Genomic DNA, 14,680 nt, shown 5'->3' on the forward strand with positions numbered 1-14,680 from the left:
AAGCTATAAGAGGCATCAATGATAAAAAAATATAAAAAGAAAATTCACAAATAACATAAATGTCTGCAATGGAGCATGCTGCTGCTGCTGCTAAGTCACTTCAGTTGTGTCCGACTCTGCAACCCCATAGACGTGCAGCCCACCAGGCTCCCTGATCCCTGGGATTCTCCAGGCAAGAACACTGGTGTGGGTTGCCATTTCCTTCTCCAATGCATGAAAGTGAAAAGTGAAAGTGAAGTTGCTCAGTCGTGTCCGACCCTCAGCGACCCCATGGACTGCAGCCCACCAGGCTCCTCCATCCACGGGATTTTCCAGGCAAGAGTACTGGAGTGGGGTGCCACTGCCTTCTCCGCAATGGAGTATATTCATAGTTAATTGAATATGAATTAAATATTTATAGTTCTTTCATCTTGGGAGAGTATTATTACTCATATATAGGAATAAAATTCATTGCTATGAAATATATGAATAACAGACATTTAAAAACTGAGAAGTTCACAAGAAAGATACACAGGAAACCCATTTTTAAAACTTGCATGTCTAAGAAGAAAATAGAAAATGTATATCTTTAATTCTTATCACTAAGTTGTTCCTCTCCAGGCTTATATGCATTTATTAGTTTGAGTCATAAGAGACTATTCTTTCAGTCAGTTCATATTAGATCAAATATCAGTTTTATAGAGTTCAACCTAATATACATGCTATTTTTTTTAGATGTAATATTAAACTATTGTATCTTGAAACAAACCAAATTACTGATGCTTGTTCCACATTTGAATTGAATACCAGGAGTCCCCCACTTGCACTGCCCCCACTAAGCTTTCCTCCAGGCCCCACACCACTAACACCCACGCTCTCTTGTCACTCCTCTCTCGGCACTCCACACCACCACGCCTGGGCTCTCCCATGGGCACAACTCTCACTGCCTCAGTGAGAAAGCAGCATAAGCCAGTTGGAGCCCTTTGAAACTCTTATAGCCAAGAAGAGACATGCAGGCAGCCAGGCCAGTGAGGAAAGACATTGTGAGGGTAATGGTTGTGCAGCGGGTCTTGTAGACAAAAGGAAACACTGCAAGGGTGGTGCCAGGAAGCCCTGATACAGGGGCAGTGACTGGAGGATTTTGTAGCCAATATCAGAAAAAAATAGAATTGGACTGAGCAAGAGAGAATGAATGGGACAATCATCAGAGTTAACTGCAGTGGGTGTGACATTTCAAAGGAGCTATAATCAAATCTCTATCTAAAGGCTTTGATCATGCAATATGTAGATTTGAAAATATACTTTATCTGGTATACAAAACAATGTATATTCACTTTGTTTCCATATGTAAGAAAATATTTAAAGCTGTTTCAAAGACCAATAAAAGGTCAGTTTTTTTTAAGTAGTAATTAAAATTTTTTATTGATAGTAAGAAAACTAGGTGATTATTTTTTCCTGTTTTTCTCTTTAATTATCAATGAATGGATAAAGCAAATGTGATACACATACACGACACACAAACACCAACATAATATTTAAATTAAAAAAACAAAAATTTCCTGCCATTTCCAACAAGCACAGGAGCAACTTGTGATTAAACATGGAGAAAGTGAAATAAGCCAGTCGCAGAAAGCAAAACACTGTCATACATGAGACATCATAGCAATTCAGAAATGGAGTTAAATTCAATGGTGCATGAAAATTCAGGTACTGTTCTCATGAGTAATCATAAGGTTATCATCATGTAGTTGCTGCTGCTGCTAAATTGCTTCAGTCGTGTCCGACTCTGTGCGACCGCATAGACAGCAGCCCACCAGGCTCCCCTGTCCCTAGGATTCTCCAGGCAAGAACACTGGAGTGGGTTGCCATTTCCTTCTCCAGTGCATGAAAGTGAAAAGTGAAAGTGAAGTCGCTCAGTCGTGTCCGACTCTTAGCGACCCCATGGACTGCAGCCCACCAGGCTCCTCTGTCCACAGAATTTTCCAGGCAAGAGTACTGGAGTGGGTTGCCATTGCCTTCTCTGATCATCAACTAGATGTGAAGTCAAAAGTATTAGAGTAAGATATTTGGGTATGTATATTCATAGTCAAGTATTAATTCCTGAAAAAAATTGTTACATGATGATCAGTACTATGTCTTAAATTGGTAAAATGCTGATGGCAGTTTTTCATACATAATTAAATAACTGGAAACAACTAAACAACCATCCAAATACTGGATTAAAGCAAGAGCCTCTAATGGCAAAAACAGAATTCTTTTATGAAACTAATGTTTGTACTTGAAAAAAAGTTCCAAAACTGCACACCAAATATTACCAACGGTGAATCCTCAAAATAGGATACATGTGGCTTTCATCTCCTAAGTCCTACATTTCGGTATTATTCAAATGTTTCAAAACAACCTGGTACTGGCTTTTGACTTAAAAATGAAATTTATTGTGAAAATACAGAATAAGAGTCCCAGATGTATAACCCTTCAAATTCAGATTGTAGTGATGGTAGTACCACTTAATCAAGCATTAAAAACTGAAATAAATTTTACAAGTGTGTCAACAACTGTTTACTCATAGAAAATCACAATAGCTCCCTAACAGAAAGTGTTGTCCATAAGAAATCCATGGCCAAGGAAAAAATCTTCTCTTTGTGGCAGTCTACTGCTAGGGGCTATAAAATATATCTATCATCTAGCTGATTGATACTAGTAACGAAAGAGACTCTGATGAAAAGAAAAGAAAAGAGAGGAGACAGAAGAGACAGGGACAGTAGCGAAAAGAAAAAGGAGAGAATAGAAGCAGGCAAGAAGGAAAAGCATAACAATTAAAAAGGAAGCAGTCAGAACAGCATACCTTAGGAGTGGTTCCTGAGTCTTTTTTGCCTGCTCACCAATTACAAACTCTCAGTAACTTCTCTCTTCACAATGTCTCAGCAGGGCACATAATGCAACAATCTACAATGCATTTTCCCAGCCTCTGATCTCACAACTCCACCTCACTAATTCTCTTGAACTACTAGGACAATTGTTCTTTCATTGATATGAGGGTTACTCATACTTTCGTTCTGCCCTGTAGTTTTCCCTACATTTTTCCCTTGGCTGATTACATCTTGTTCTAAAATTTCTGTCAGTTATTCCACAGTGATACCCCCCAGTCTGCATGAGATATTCTTCCACCCTGCTATCACATCTTACGTGTGAGGTTCTCATGATAACTTTTTCATGACAGTATAATTTACAATTGACTAGTTTCTCTGTCTCCTCTGCAAAGGGTATGAGCTTCTTGAGAGCAGGGACTATGTCTTAGTCAGAGATTCTGATCATATGAAATCATGTGAATTTGGAAGAGAAGACGAAGGGTTGGATGGCTGTGGGCACACATGTGCATATACCTTGAAAACTGATAATAGTTTCTTGGTAAACACACTGGTTTTTTGTATTATTCTCATTGAAAACTGATGCCAGTGAAATTAAAAAGCAATTTTCATTCCAGAAATTGCCATGAAAAAAATGACAGGTCAAAGATGATTCACATCAAAACCAATTCCCAAGGTCCTTCCTAGATCTAAGTGAAATATAATCCATGTCCAAAAATTTCCCTGGTAATTAAGATACAGTGTTGTATTAGCTTCAAGCCTCGAGAAAACTCAGACTTCCCCTTGGAAAGGCTGGCACTTGTATAGTTTCAACAAATGCATGCTGAATTGAAAAATAGAAATAGAGATGAGAAAGAGTGGAAGGCAAGGTGCAGGGGGCAGGGGGTAGAATTTTTGAAATGTTGTAGCAGAGTTGCTATACTTTGCCCATAGAGGGAAAACAGCTGGTGATTTTAAAAGGCTATTCACTTAAATTATACTGTCCCCACTTACCTGACCTCACTTCCCCCAAAAAGGCCCCAGAAAACAATATTTTCACTATAAATGAACCTCTTAAGAAGTGTTTCCCTCTTTGATCTCTGTGGTTAGTACTCCTTACAACTGCTCCAGCTCTAACAACACTTTTGGGTGGCCCTTTGATAACGCAGTGACCTGAGTCCCTAGGCCATTTATTATGAGATTTCTACCTTGAATTCCCATGCCATTAAGAGAAGAAAAAATATTAGAAGCTTGATTTTAAAAGTAAATGCGAATAAAAGGAAGCTATGATTAATAAACTGTGACAGCAATATATATTCAAGGAAACTCAGCATCTTCTAAAATTTTAATACCTACTGATCAATATCATTTAGACCAATACTAGTGAAAAAGGAATGTCTATTAACACACTCATTAGAAAAATTATTTCAAATTCTAATGGAAACATATTCATGCAATATTCCTAGAAACCCTATCCCTGCTTTTATCTCATTGATAAAATTACCAATCCCATTTTGGCCATGATAATATCTTAAAAACAGAAATAAATATGTTAGAAAAGGTCAGAATACTAAAGTCAAAACGAATATTCAAGTGAAATAATATTCTTATCTCAAAGTTTATGAATTCATTCCCTAGGTATGCTGCTTCTTTTTTAGATCAATGCCATGATGTATTAAAAAGAAGTTCACAAGTCTATTAAGCTTTTCACTTTTCTGAGTATAATACCTATATGATCTCATTTATTATGTCTAAACAAATAGTGAGATTGAAATCCCATATTCTTCCTCACCTGATGAGAAATAAGACTGTGACTTCTCAGTTAAGGGGAAAAAATTTGTGTACCTTGGCATTCAGCACTGTGATTTTTTTTATTCATTAACTAACTCTGGACACACTTAATATCTCTAACTCTATAATACTGCTCAGAAAAGCAATGTGTACACACAGAAGATCAAATATCACCATTCTTATAAAATTTAACATTATTATAAGAGCTACATTTCAACATATTGTACCAAAATTCTTTTTGTTAAACTGCTATTATTCTCATTTTACAAAAACTTAGACTAATTTCTACATAACATTCAGCCTAGAAAGAAATTAACAAAAACTTAGTGTTAGAATGGTAGCATTCTTTTTTACATCAAAAATGCACATTATCCAAGTATTTTTTTTAAAAAAAGCTAAAAAAAGTTGATAACTAAAACCTTAATTCATAGTGGAAAATAATATTTACTAATTTATCTTTTTAGTTTTACATTTTATGTTATCAAGATAAATTAATATAATGTAAAATCAACCGTTTGAGAGCTACAAACCAATGGCATTTAGGCATTCATTATATTGTGGGATCATCACTTCGACCTAGTTCAAAACTATTTTCATCCATATTGAAATATGTATCTGATACACATTTGTGTCTGAATGGTATTCCTTTGTATGGATTACCACATTTGTCAATCCATTCATCAACAGATGAACATTTAGATGAACACCTTGGCCCATTGTGAATAGTTCTAGATATTCATGTACAAGATTTTAATACTTGTTTTTAATTCTTTGGGGTTAAAGACTAGGAGCAGAATTGATGAGTTTTATGATAATTCTGCTTAATTTTGTGAGGAATTGCAAAGTAGGAAGGATATCACCCCACTGAAATGTATTTGGCATTTTCTCATGATTTCACCAAAGTTCTGGGTTCAGGGGACACACGCCACAGGTGATCTGCCATTTTTGACACCTGACATCAGTGTCTGTACCATCACCATGATTTATTTATGTCCGCTGATGTTGACCTTGATCATTTGACTGAAATGGCAAGTTCCCTCACTGTATATTTACTTTCTGTACTATCCACACTGTATTTTGAGAAAAGTCACTATACTCAGCCTACATTTAAGGAATGGGTAGCTATGCTCCCCTTGATTAGGGTAGCTTGCTACACAATTTATCTCTAATTCTCCTACATGAGTGATGACTTTGCTACCCCATGCACTAATTTATTCAGTCATTTATATTAGTATGAAATCATGGATATTTATTTTATAATCTAGATTATAATCAAATACCGCTATTGGGAGCATTTTCATTTGGCTCTTAAGCCTCTTTGATGTATAGTTGCATCAAATTTTGTGAGTTTATGTATGTTTTGTGAGTTTATGTATATTTGAGCATTCCCTTATTCTCTGGGACTAAAAGATGCTCCCAGATTATCTTGTATCTTAATTTCCTATTCCAACAATAGCCCTATTTCCAAAGATCCCTGATTCTGTTTATAGATAATGAAATTAGAAATAAACATGTGCTCATTGTTTCTAGAGTGCCATTGTATTTAGGCCCTCACAGAAGACCCAGCAAATGCCTAAGACAATATATTCGAAATTACAGTTATCATAAAGAATTTCATTACACTAAAATCTCCTGTGCTTCACATATTCGTTCATTCCCATGAATTCATGATCCTCTGACAAACACCTAACTTTTCAATGTCTCCAGTGTGTCAAGACAGAAGACCCTCTTATGTCTGATCACAAGCCGAGTTGACTAGTGGTGGATTGACATCACTGACACTATCTACATAGTTAATGTCAAGTGTAATAATCCCACTCTTCTGCTTCATTCTTTTCATGCCTGCTTTCCAAACCCTGCCATTCATTCCCAAAGTGCAAAAAGAACACTAAAAATGTGCAGTTGAATATTGTCTCTAATTTCTCTTTATTTCTCTAAAACAACCATTTACATTGAATGAAATATATTTAAGCATAATATTATTTTAAATTAATTGAATTTAAAATATTCTTCCATACTCCATATCTCAAAGGAAAAACTCCACCATACGTGTGTGTGTGTATATATATATATATATGTATATATATATATATATGAGTGCACATGTGCACATGTAAGTATGGAACTGCATAGAAAATAAACTGAAACCATAACCACCAATATCTGAATAATTGTATTCTTCTGATGAAAAAAATGTAACAGCCATGGGCAGATAGACACATGTTATCATATTTCCTTCTCAGATCACTAAAGTGTTGGATTCTTGTCCTTAAGACTAAATCATATAATATTGTATACATGCAAATAAAAGGTAAGCTTCCCTTACAATATTCTGAAGAATACTGATAATATTGCCTTTGCGTACGTGTATGCTCACTTGTGCCCGACTCTTTGTGACTCCATGGTTTCTCTCTGGTAAGAAGATACACTCTACACTACACTTTTCAAACTTCTTAATTTATCCCTTGGTTCTCTTTCTCTGTCATATTTAAGACAATCTTTTAATGCCATAATTCCATGCACATTAATTAGAATGGTTTGGAATTTTTGCATAGCTTTCAGAAATATCAAGGATTTCTTCTCCAAGGTACATTTTGAAAGTTCGGACTCCCCATAGCATTAAAATGAGTAACCGCTACAGGGTCTTACAGCTACAGAGGTGCCCTCTTTGAGGTAATATTCAGGTAGTCACAGATCCACAATCATCAGGGTCTACAGTTTTCTTTGAGTTAAGGAAAACTGTGTTTTGGACACAGATATGTAACTGTAATTAATAGAAATTTTCAAATATTGAGAAAAGTGATGGTTATTAATTTAACTCTGGTAAGAATATGATAGAGATTATAGAGAGAAATCTCTCAAAGCCTACAATAATTAATAGTTACCCTGGAAATGGAATTATACTCTTGGAACTGAACAGGAGAGAAAGAATGACAACACAGATGAAGGCCTGGCATCAGAAAATATTGGGATTACACTAGAGTCATGCTATTTCTCACTCTGAAACTCCAACAGATTGCACTGACAGCCAGGCCCAGAATAGTAAGAATAGTTATTTTATTTGGTTATTGTGAAGATTATCTTAGACCATGTGGGTGAAAATTTCTATCATATGAGAGGTATTCAGAGACTGACAGGGAGATACAAAGAAACAGGGAGGTTTAGTTTTCCCATGGCCCTAAAATTAGCAGTTCAAAGAATAAAATGAAATTATGTTTTCAATTCTTATTTTTAATTTTCCTAACTTTTGATTATTTTGTGAATTCTCTAACTCATTTGATTTTACAACTATCAGTTCAGTTGAGTCGCTCAGTTGTGTCCAACTCTGCGATCCCATGAATGGCAGCATGCCAGGCCTCCCTGTCCATCACCAACTCTGGGGTTCACTCAGATTCATGTCCATCCAGTCAGTGATGCCATCCAGCCATTTCATCCTCAGTCGTCCCCTTTTCCTCCTGCCCCCAATCCCTCCCAGCATCAGGGTCTTTTACAATGAGTCAACTCTTCACATGAGGTGGCCAAAGTATTGGGGTTTCAGCCTCAGTCACCATCAGTCCGTCCAATGAACACCCAGGACTGATCTCCTTTAGGATGGACTGGTTGGATCTCCTTGCAGTCCAAGGGACTCTCAAGAGTCTTCTCCAACACCACAGTTCAAACGCATCAATTCTTCGGCACTCAGCCTTCTTCACAGTCCAACTCTCACATCCATACATGACTATTGGAAAAACCATAGCCTTGACTAGACGGACCTTAGTCGGCAAAGTAATGTCTCTGCTTTTGAATATCTAGGTTGGTCATAACTTTCCTTCCAAGGAGTAAGCATCTTTTAATTTCATGGCTGCAGTCACCATCTGCAGTGATTTTGGAACCCAAAATAATAAAGTTTGACACTGTTTCCACTGTTTCCCCATCTATTTCCCATGACATGATGGGACCAGATGCCATGATCTTCGTTTTCTTAATGTTGAGCTTTAAGTCAACTTTTTCACTCTCCTCTGTCACTTTCATCAAAAGGCTTTTTAGTTCCTCTTCACTTTTTGCCAAAAGGGTGTTATCATCTGCATATCTAAGGTTATTGATATTTCTCCTGGAAATCTTGATTCCAGCTTGTGTTTCTTCCAGTCCAGCATTTCTCATAATCTACTCTGCATATAAGTTAAATAAGCAGGGTGACAATATACAGCCTTGATGTACCCCTTTTCCTAGTTGGAACCAGTCTGTTGTTCCCTGTCCAGTTCTAACTGTTGCTTCATGACCTGCATACAGATTTCTCAAGAGGCATGTCAGGTGGTCTGATATTCCCATCTCTTTCAGAATTTTCAACAGTTTATTGTGATCCACACAGTCAAAGGCTTTGGCATAGTCAATAAAGCAGAAATAGATGTTTTTCTGGAACTCTCTTGCTTTTTCCATGATCCAGTGGATGTTGGCAATTTGATCTCTGGTTCCTCTCTGCCTTTTCTAAAACCAGCTTGAACATCTGGAAGTTCACGGTTCACATATTACTGAAGCCTGGCTTGGAGAATTTTGAGCATTACTTTACTAGCATGTGAGATGAGTGCAATTATGCGGTAGTCTGAGCATTCTTTGGCATTGCCTTTCTTTGGTATCGGAATGAAAACTGACCTTTTCCAGTCCTGTGGCCACTGCTGAGTTTTCCACATTTGCTGGCATATTGAGTGCAGCACTTTCACAGCATCATCTTTCAGGATTTGAAATAGCTCCACTGGAATGCCATCACCTCCACTAGCTTTGTTCATAGTGATGCTTTCTAAGGCCCACTTGACTTCACATTCCAGGATGTCTGGCTCTAGATGAGTGATCACACCATCATGACTATCCAGGAAGTGAAGATCTTTTTTGTACAGTTCTTCTGTGTATTCTTACCACCTCTTCTTAAGATCTTCTGCTTCTGTTAGGTCCATACCATTTCTGTCCTTTATCGAGCCCATCTTTGCATGAAATGTTCCCTTGGTATCTCTAATTTTCTTGAAGAGATCTCTAGTCTTTCCCATTCTGTTCTTTTCCTCTATTTCTTTGCACTGATCACTGAAGAAGGCTTTCTTATCTCTTCTTGCTATTCTTTGGAACTCTGCATTCAGATGCTTATATCTTTCCTTTTCTCCTTTGCTTTTCACCTCTCTTCTTTTCACAGCTATTTGTAAGGCCTCTCCAGACAGCCATTTTGCTTTTTTGCATTTCTTTTCCATGGGGATGATCTTGATCCCTGTCTCCTGTACAATGTCATGAACCTCATTCCATAGTTCATCAGGCACTCTGTCTATCAGATCTAGGCCCTTAAATCTATTTCTCACTTCCACTGTATAATCATAAGGGATTTGATTTAGGTCATACCTGAATGGTCCAGTGGTTTTCCTTACTTTCTTCAATTTAAGTCTGAATTTGGTAATAAGGAGTTCATGATCTGAGCCACAGTCAGCTTCTGGTCTTGTTTTTGTTGACTGTAGAGAGCTTCTCCATTTTTGGCTGCAAAAAATATAATCAATCTGATTTCGTTGTTGACCATCTGGTGATGTCCATGTGTAGAGTCTTCTCTTGTGTTGTTGGAAGAGAGTGTTTGCTATGACCAGTGCATTTTCCTGGCAAAACTCTGTTAGTCTTTGCCCTGCTTAATTCTGCATTCCAAGGCCAAATTTGCCAGTTACTCCAGGTATTTCTTGACTTCCTACTTTTGCATTCCAGTGCCCTGTAATGGGTGAATTTAACTCAGATGACCATTATATCGACTACTGCGGGCAGGAATCCCTCAGAAGAAATGAAGTAGCCATCATGGTCAACAAAAGAGTCTGAAATGCAGTACTTGGATGCAATCTCAAAAACGACAATAATCTCTGTTCGTCTCCAAGGCAAAACATTCAATATCATGGTAATCCAAGTCTATAATTATTTTAACAGTATTATTAATATAGTTTTATATAGCAGCAATATTTTGCCATTTCTAATTTATCTAAAATAACATTGACAGCCTATTAAGCTAATATTAGGTGAAAAGTCAGGCATATACTTTTATTCTGTGATATAACATACACCATCTACAATCTATTTCTTTTTCACTGATGTGTGCAAAAGTGATTACAGTTCTCAGTAAGAAAATATTCAATAAATTTCTGTTTACCATACTGGAGAAAATTAAAAGCCCCTCCTACATCTATAGCTTTCTAATTCTATTTTTATTTTTATCCTTGGTATCTGTTAACTCTGTGGACTTAAACAAAAACAGTATCATCAATAGCTTCAGTTACAGACAACAGGGAGGGTAAACCCAGACTAAACGTCAGGCCCACAGCATTGAATTGATCATAATTCTTGATTCATAGTATATTCAACATCTTTATCAATGGTCATTTTGAATTTTTATGCTTGTTTATTCAATGATAAAACTATACCTATAAAAACATGACTAATATATGACCTAAACAGTTAATAATATCATACAGCTGATAATGTGTGCACATCCTTCCTGATCCTTAGCCTCCTACAGTTAGAGTTACTTACATCATTTTTAATAGATAGTCATATATAGAATTTCCTACAGAATACAGCATTTTTATATTGCTGTTTACAAAAATTATGCTAACCTCTTTTTTCTTCATTATGGTGTCTCAAAAAGCTATATATGTGTCATTTTATATAGTTGTACTTTATATGCTGTGATTCTGAATAATATTCCATTTTCCTGTTTATATGCATAATTATAAATATCTCCATATGTACAGTTGTAAGAATTTATCTCGAGCATACACATAAGACTGAAATTGCTGGACCATAGGATGTGTGAGTATTGAGCTTTATAAGAAAAGCACAATTTTTTTTTCCAAAGTGATTATGTAAGGATATGCTTCCATCACCAATAAATAAGAAACTTGCTTGACTCAGAAAAAATATTTTTATGTCTTTTCTTCAGATAAAATTAGAATAAAGTGAATAAATGGAAGAAATAACCAATTTGTGGTGTCTGAATTTATTTTTCCCCAGCTGTGTGACTCATGACAACTCTAGGCCTTCCTCCTAGTGATGTTTTCTTCACTTTATTTAATCACCATTTTGGGCAGTATCTTCTTTATTTTCCTAATTACTGCTGACCTTCATCTCCACTCCTCAATGTACTTCCTGTTAGCCAGTCTTTTTTTCATTGACTTATGTCTTTCAACAGTAACTACTCCTAAACTGATCTCAAACTTTCTCAAAGCAAATAAGACCATCTCCTTTAAGGCATGCATGTGTCAGATTGCTCTTGTTCCTTTTTTCTTTTGTGGGGGGGAGGGTGAGATGGTGCTGCTTGTGTCTATGGCCTATGACCATTATGCAGCCATCTGCAAGCCACTCCATTACTCTAGCATCATGAACACACAAATGTGCATTCAGCTAGTGATGACACCATGGATCATTGGCTTTGGGCATTCAATAAGCCAACTACTATAATTATACAATTGCCTTTCTGTGGACCCAGAGAATTGGATAGTTTTTTCTGTGATATTTGGTGATCAAGCTAGCTTGCATGGACACTGATATTCTCAAAATGTTGATAAATGGGGGTACTTGGTGGGTACCCCAAGTGGGGTACTTGGTCACCATCTGCTTCATTCTTTGCTGATCTTTTACTTTTATATTCTGCTTACTGTCTGCCATCAGTCGATGGACAGGGCATCCAAGGCTCTCTCCGCTTGCACTACCCACATCACAGTGGTCATGTTATTCTTTGGGCCTGCATCTTCATCTATCTGTTTCCACTCAGCACTACTTGGGTGGGCAAGTTCCTTGCTATATTTTATGTGATCATCACACCACTACTAAATCCAGTCGTTTATACTTTCAGAAATAAAGAGATTAGAAATGCCATTAAGAGAGTATGATGAGAGACTGTGGATTTCTGTTGGTATTTCATCATCTCAAATTATCAGAAAGTCTTCTGTGAGCTCCTTAAATTAGCCACACCTATTCTGTTACTTAAGACAGGGAAGAGTTCCCCAATTCACATATGGAAATCATGTATATCTCTTGATGAAAGTTTTGTGTCAATTCTTTAGTATTCCAGAATTGTCAAAATGAGTTTTTGTTTGGGAAATTTGGCCAGTCTTTATAAGTATTATTTTTATTGTTCTCAATAATGACTTTAAATTAATAAGAATTTTAACATTAATTATTACTCTTCTTTTGTTACTTCAGCACTGACACCATATCTGAAAATTATTTGTCATTCTATGCATTTCTTTTAGAAGAGCATTTCACATAGAACTTCTCTAAAGTTTAATAAGTCAGTGCATTATATTGCTGTATTTATCTATAAAAATGATAAATTATTCTATTAATTAGTTAACATTCTATTACCTTCTGTAGTCATATCTATAAAAGTAATCATTAAGTATTCCTAATCATATTCAGAAAGAAAGTTGAATCATAATCATAATCTGGAGAGAGATTTGTTCCCTCAATATCATGTTTTAGTCATTTGTGATAATGTAAATTCTTTAAAAGATACATATTAAACACAAAGATGTCTATATTAACAACCTTTGGAGAATTTGCTTTTCCCTTCCTATTCATAAATGGGTTAGGCAGTTCATCATACACGTAGGTCAAAAAGAAACTTTGGAATCAGCAATCCTTTAATTCCCTGAAGTATTCAAATAGCCTTTAAGAACTACATTATGTTCAAAGTTTGCAAATTATTCATTACTACATTAAACAAAACAAAACTTTTCTTCAGAAATCTTCCTCAAAATGCTATACAAGTTTACATCCATTTATATGAAATCCATGGATCTAGATATACTACCAATTCCATATTACTTTCTAAATATGACATGGTCCTGTGTAGTTTGTAACATTTCCAATAGAGAATCTCAGGGATAAATCTTAAATAAAATAACTGTTATTTTCATATGTATATGTATATATGCACATATATTCTGATATTCTTGTTCTTTTATATATTTGTACTCACTTTGGATAATATCTATGAATTTGTCTTGAATCGACTGATTTTTTTTCTTCTGTTGTGTCCAGTCCATTTTTAAGCCTTCTTAAATTCATAATATTATACATTTCTTTTTCATTTCTAAAATCAATTGGTTCTTTCTTAGATATTCTGTTTCTCTGTATTTTTTTTTTCAGTTTTTCAGCTCCTTAATGTCTCTCTCTTTAACTATATCAATTATTTTATGCTCTTTTCTGATTTCACAAATTGAGCCATATTTGGTCTGCTTCTCTTTACTCACTTCCTTCTAATTATCAATCACATGTTCCCACTTCTTGCATATTCCATAGTTACTTTTTTCTATTTTACACATTGTATATAAAAGATCATGTACCTCTGATGTAATAAATTCCTTCAGAAATAATCTACTCTTTCCTCTATGAGGTATAAAATGTTAAGGCATGATCCCTTCAATCTGATCAAGTACTGACCTTATTCAAATCTGCACTGTAGTTTTTAGAAGACTTGGTACACTTCAGATTTGATCCTGTGCCATGGATATAACCCTTCCATGTTTGGCTTATGATTCTAATAGACCTTTAGCTCCTCAGCCTGACAGATTCAGGTAATTCAGTATTGCCTTTCAGAACTTTTGCGGTTAGAACTTCAGTCTTCTCCATTCTCCTGCTACTTTCAAATACTGTTGGCAAATTCCTCAGAGTTCTGGCTTTATATTGTACTTCCTAATTTAATGTAGCTAACAAGAATCCACTAAAAGTATAAATCAAAGCAATGAAATAATTGTGAACAGGAAAAATATAAAATTACAAACTGATTGCATAATCCTGAAAGAACTGTGGATCACAAATACTCAGGACATAGTGTCCTTTCATAGCTTCACAGTGAACTGGCTCAGTCTTCTAGTTGTCAAAGCCAGCTATAAATTAAATAAGTTTTATAATTTACACAGACCATACACACTAACACATATTGACACCCATGTTTTGAGACACGGTAGAGTTAGATAAGCTGAGTTACTATAGAAAATAGTCAGCAACAATTTGGGAAGAATAGTTGTTGTATATTAATAATAACATCTAGGCCATGATCATATCAACACATT

The 14,680-nt window shown here is 35.7% G+C and overlaps 1 pseudogene; it reads left to right on the forward strand.

Annotated features, from left to right (window-relative positions):
* Positions 1 to 354: 354 nt before the first annotated feature.
* LOC138444061 (olfactory receptor 4F4-like) lies at positions 355 to 12,493 on the forward strand (annotated as a pseudogene).
* The last annotated feature ends 2,187 nt before the right edge of the window (positions 12,494 to 14,680 follow it).

This window comes from Ovis canadensis, chromosome 7, assembly GCF_042477335.2.
Source record: "Ovis canadensis isolate MfBH-ARS-UI-01 breed Bighorn chromosome 7, ARS-UI_OviCan_v2, whole genome shotgun sequence".
In the NCBI taxonomy this organism is placed as follows: Eukaryota; Metazoa; Chordata; class Mammalia; order Artiodactyla; family Bovidae; genus Ovis; species Ovis canadensis.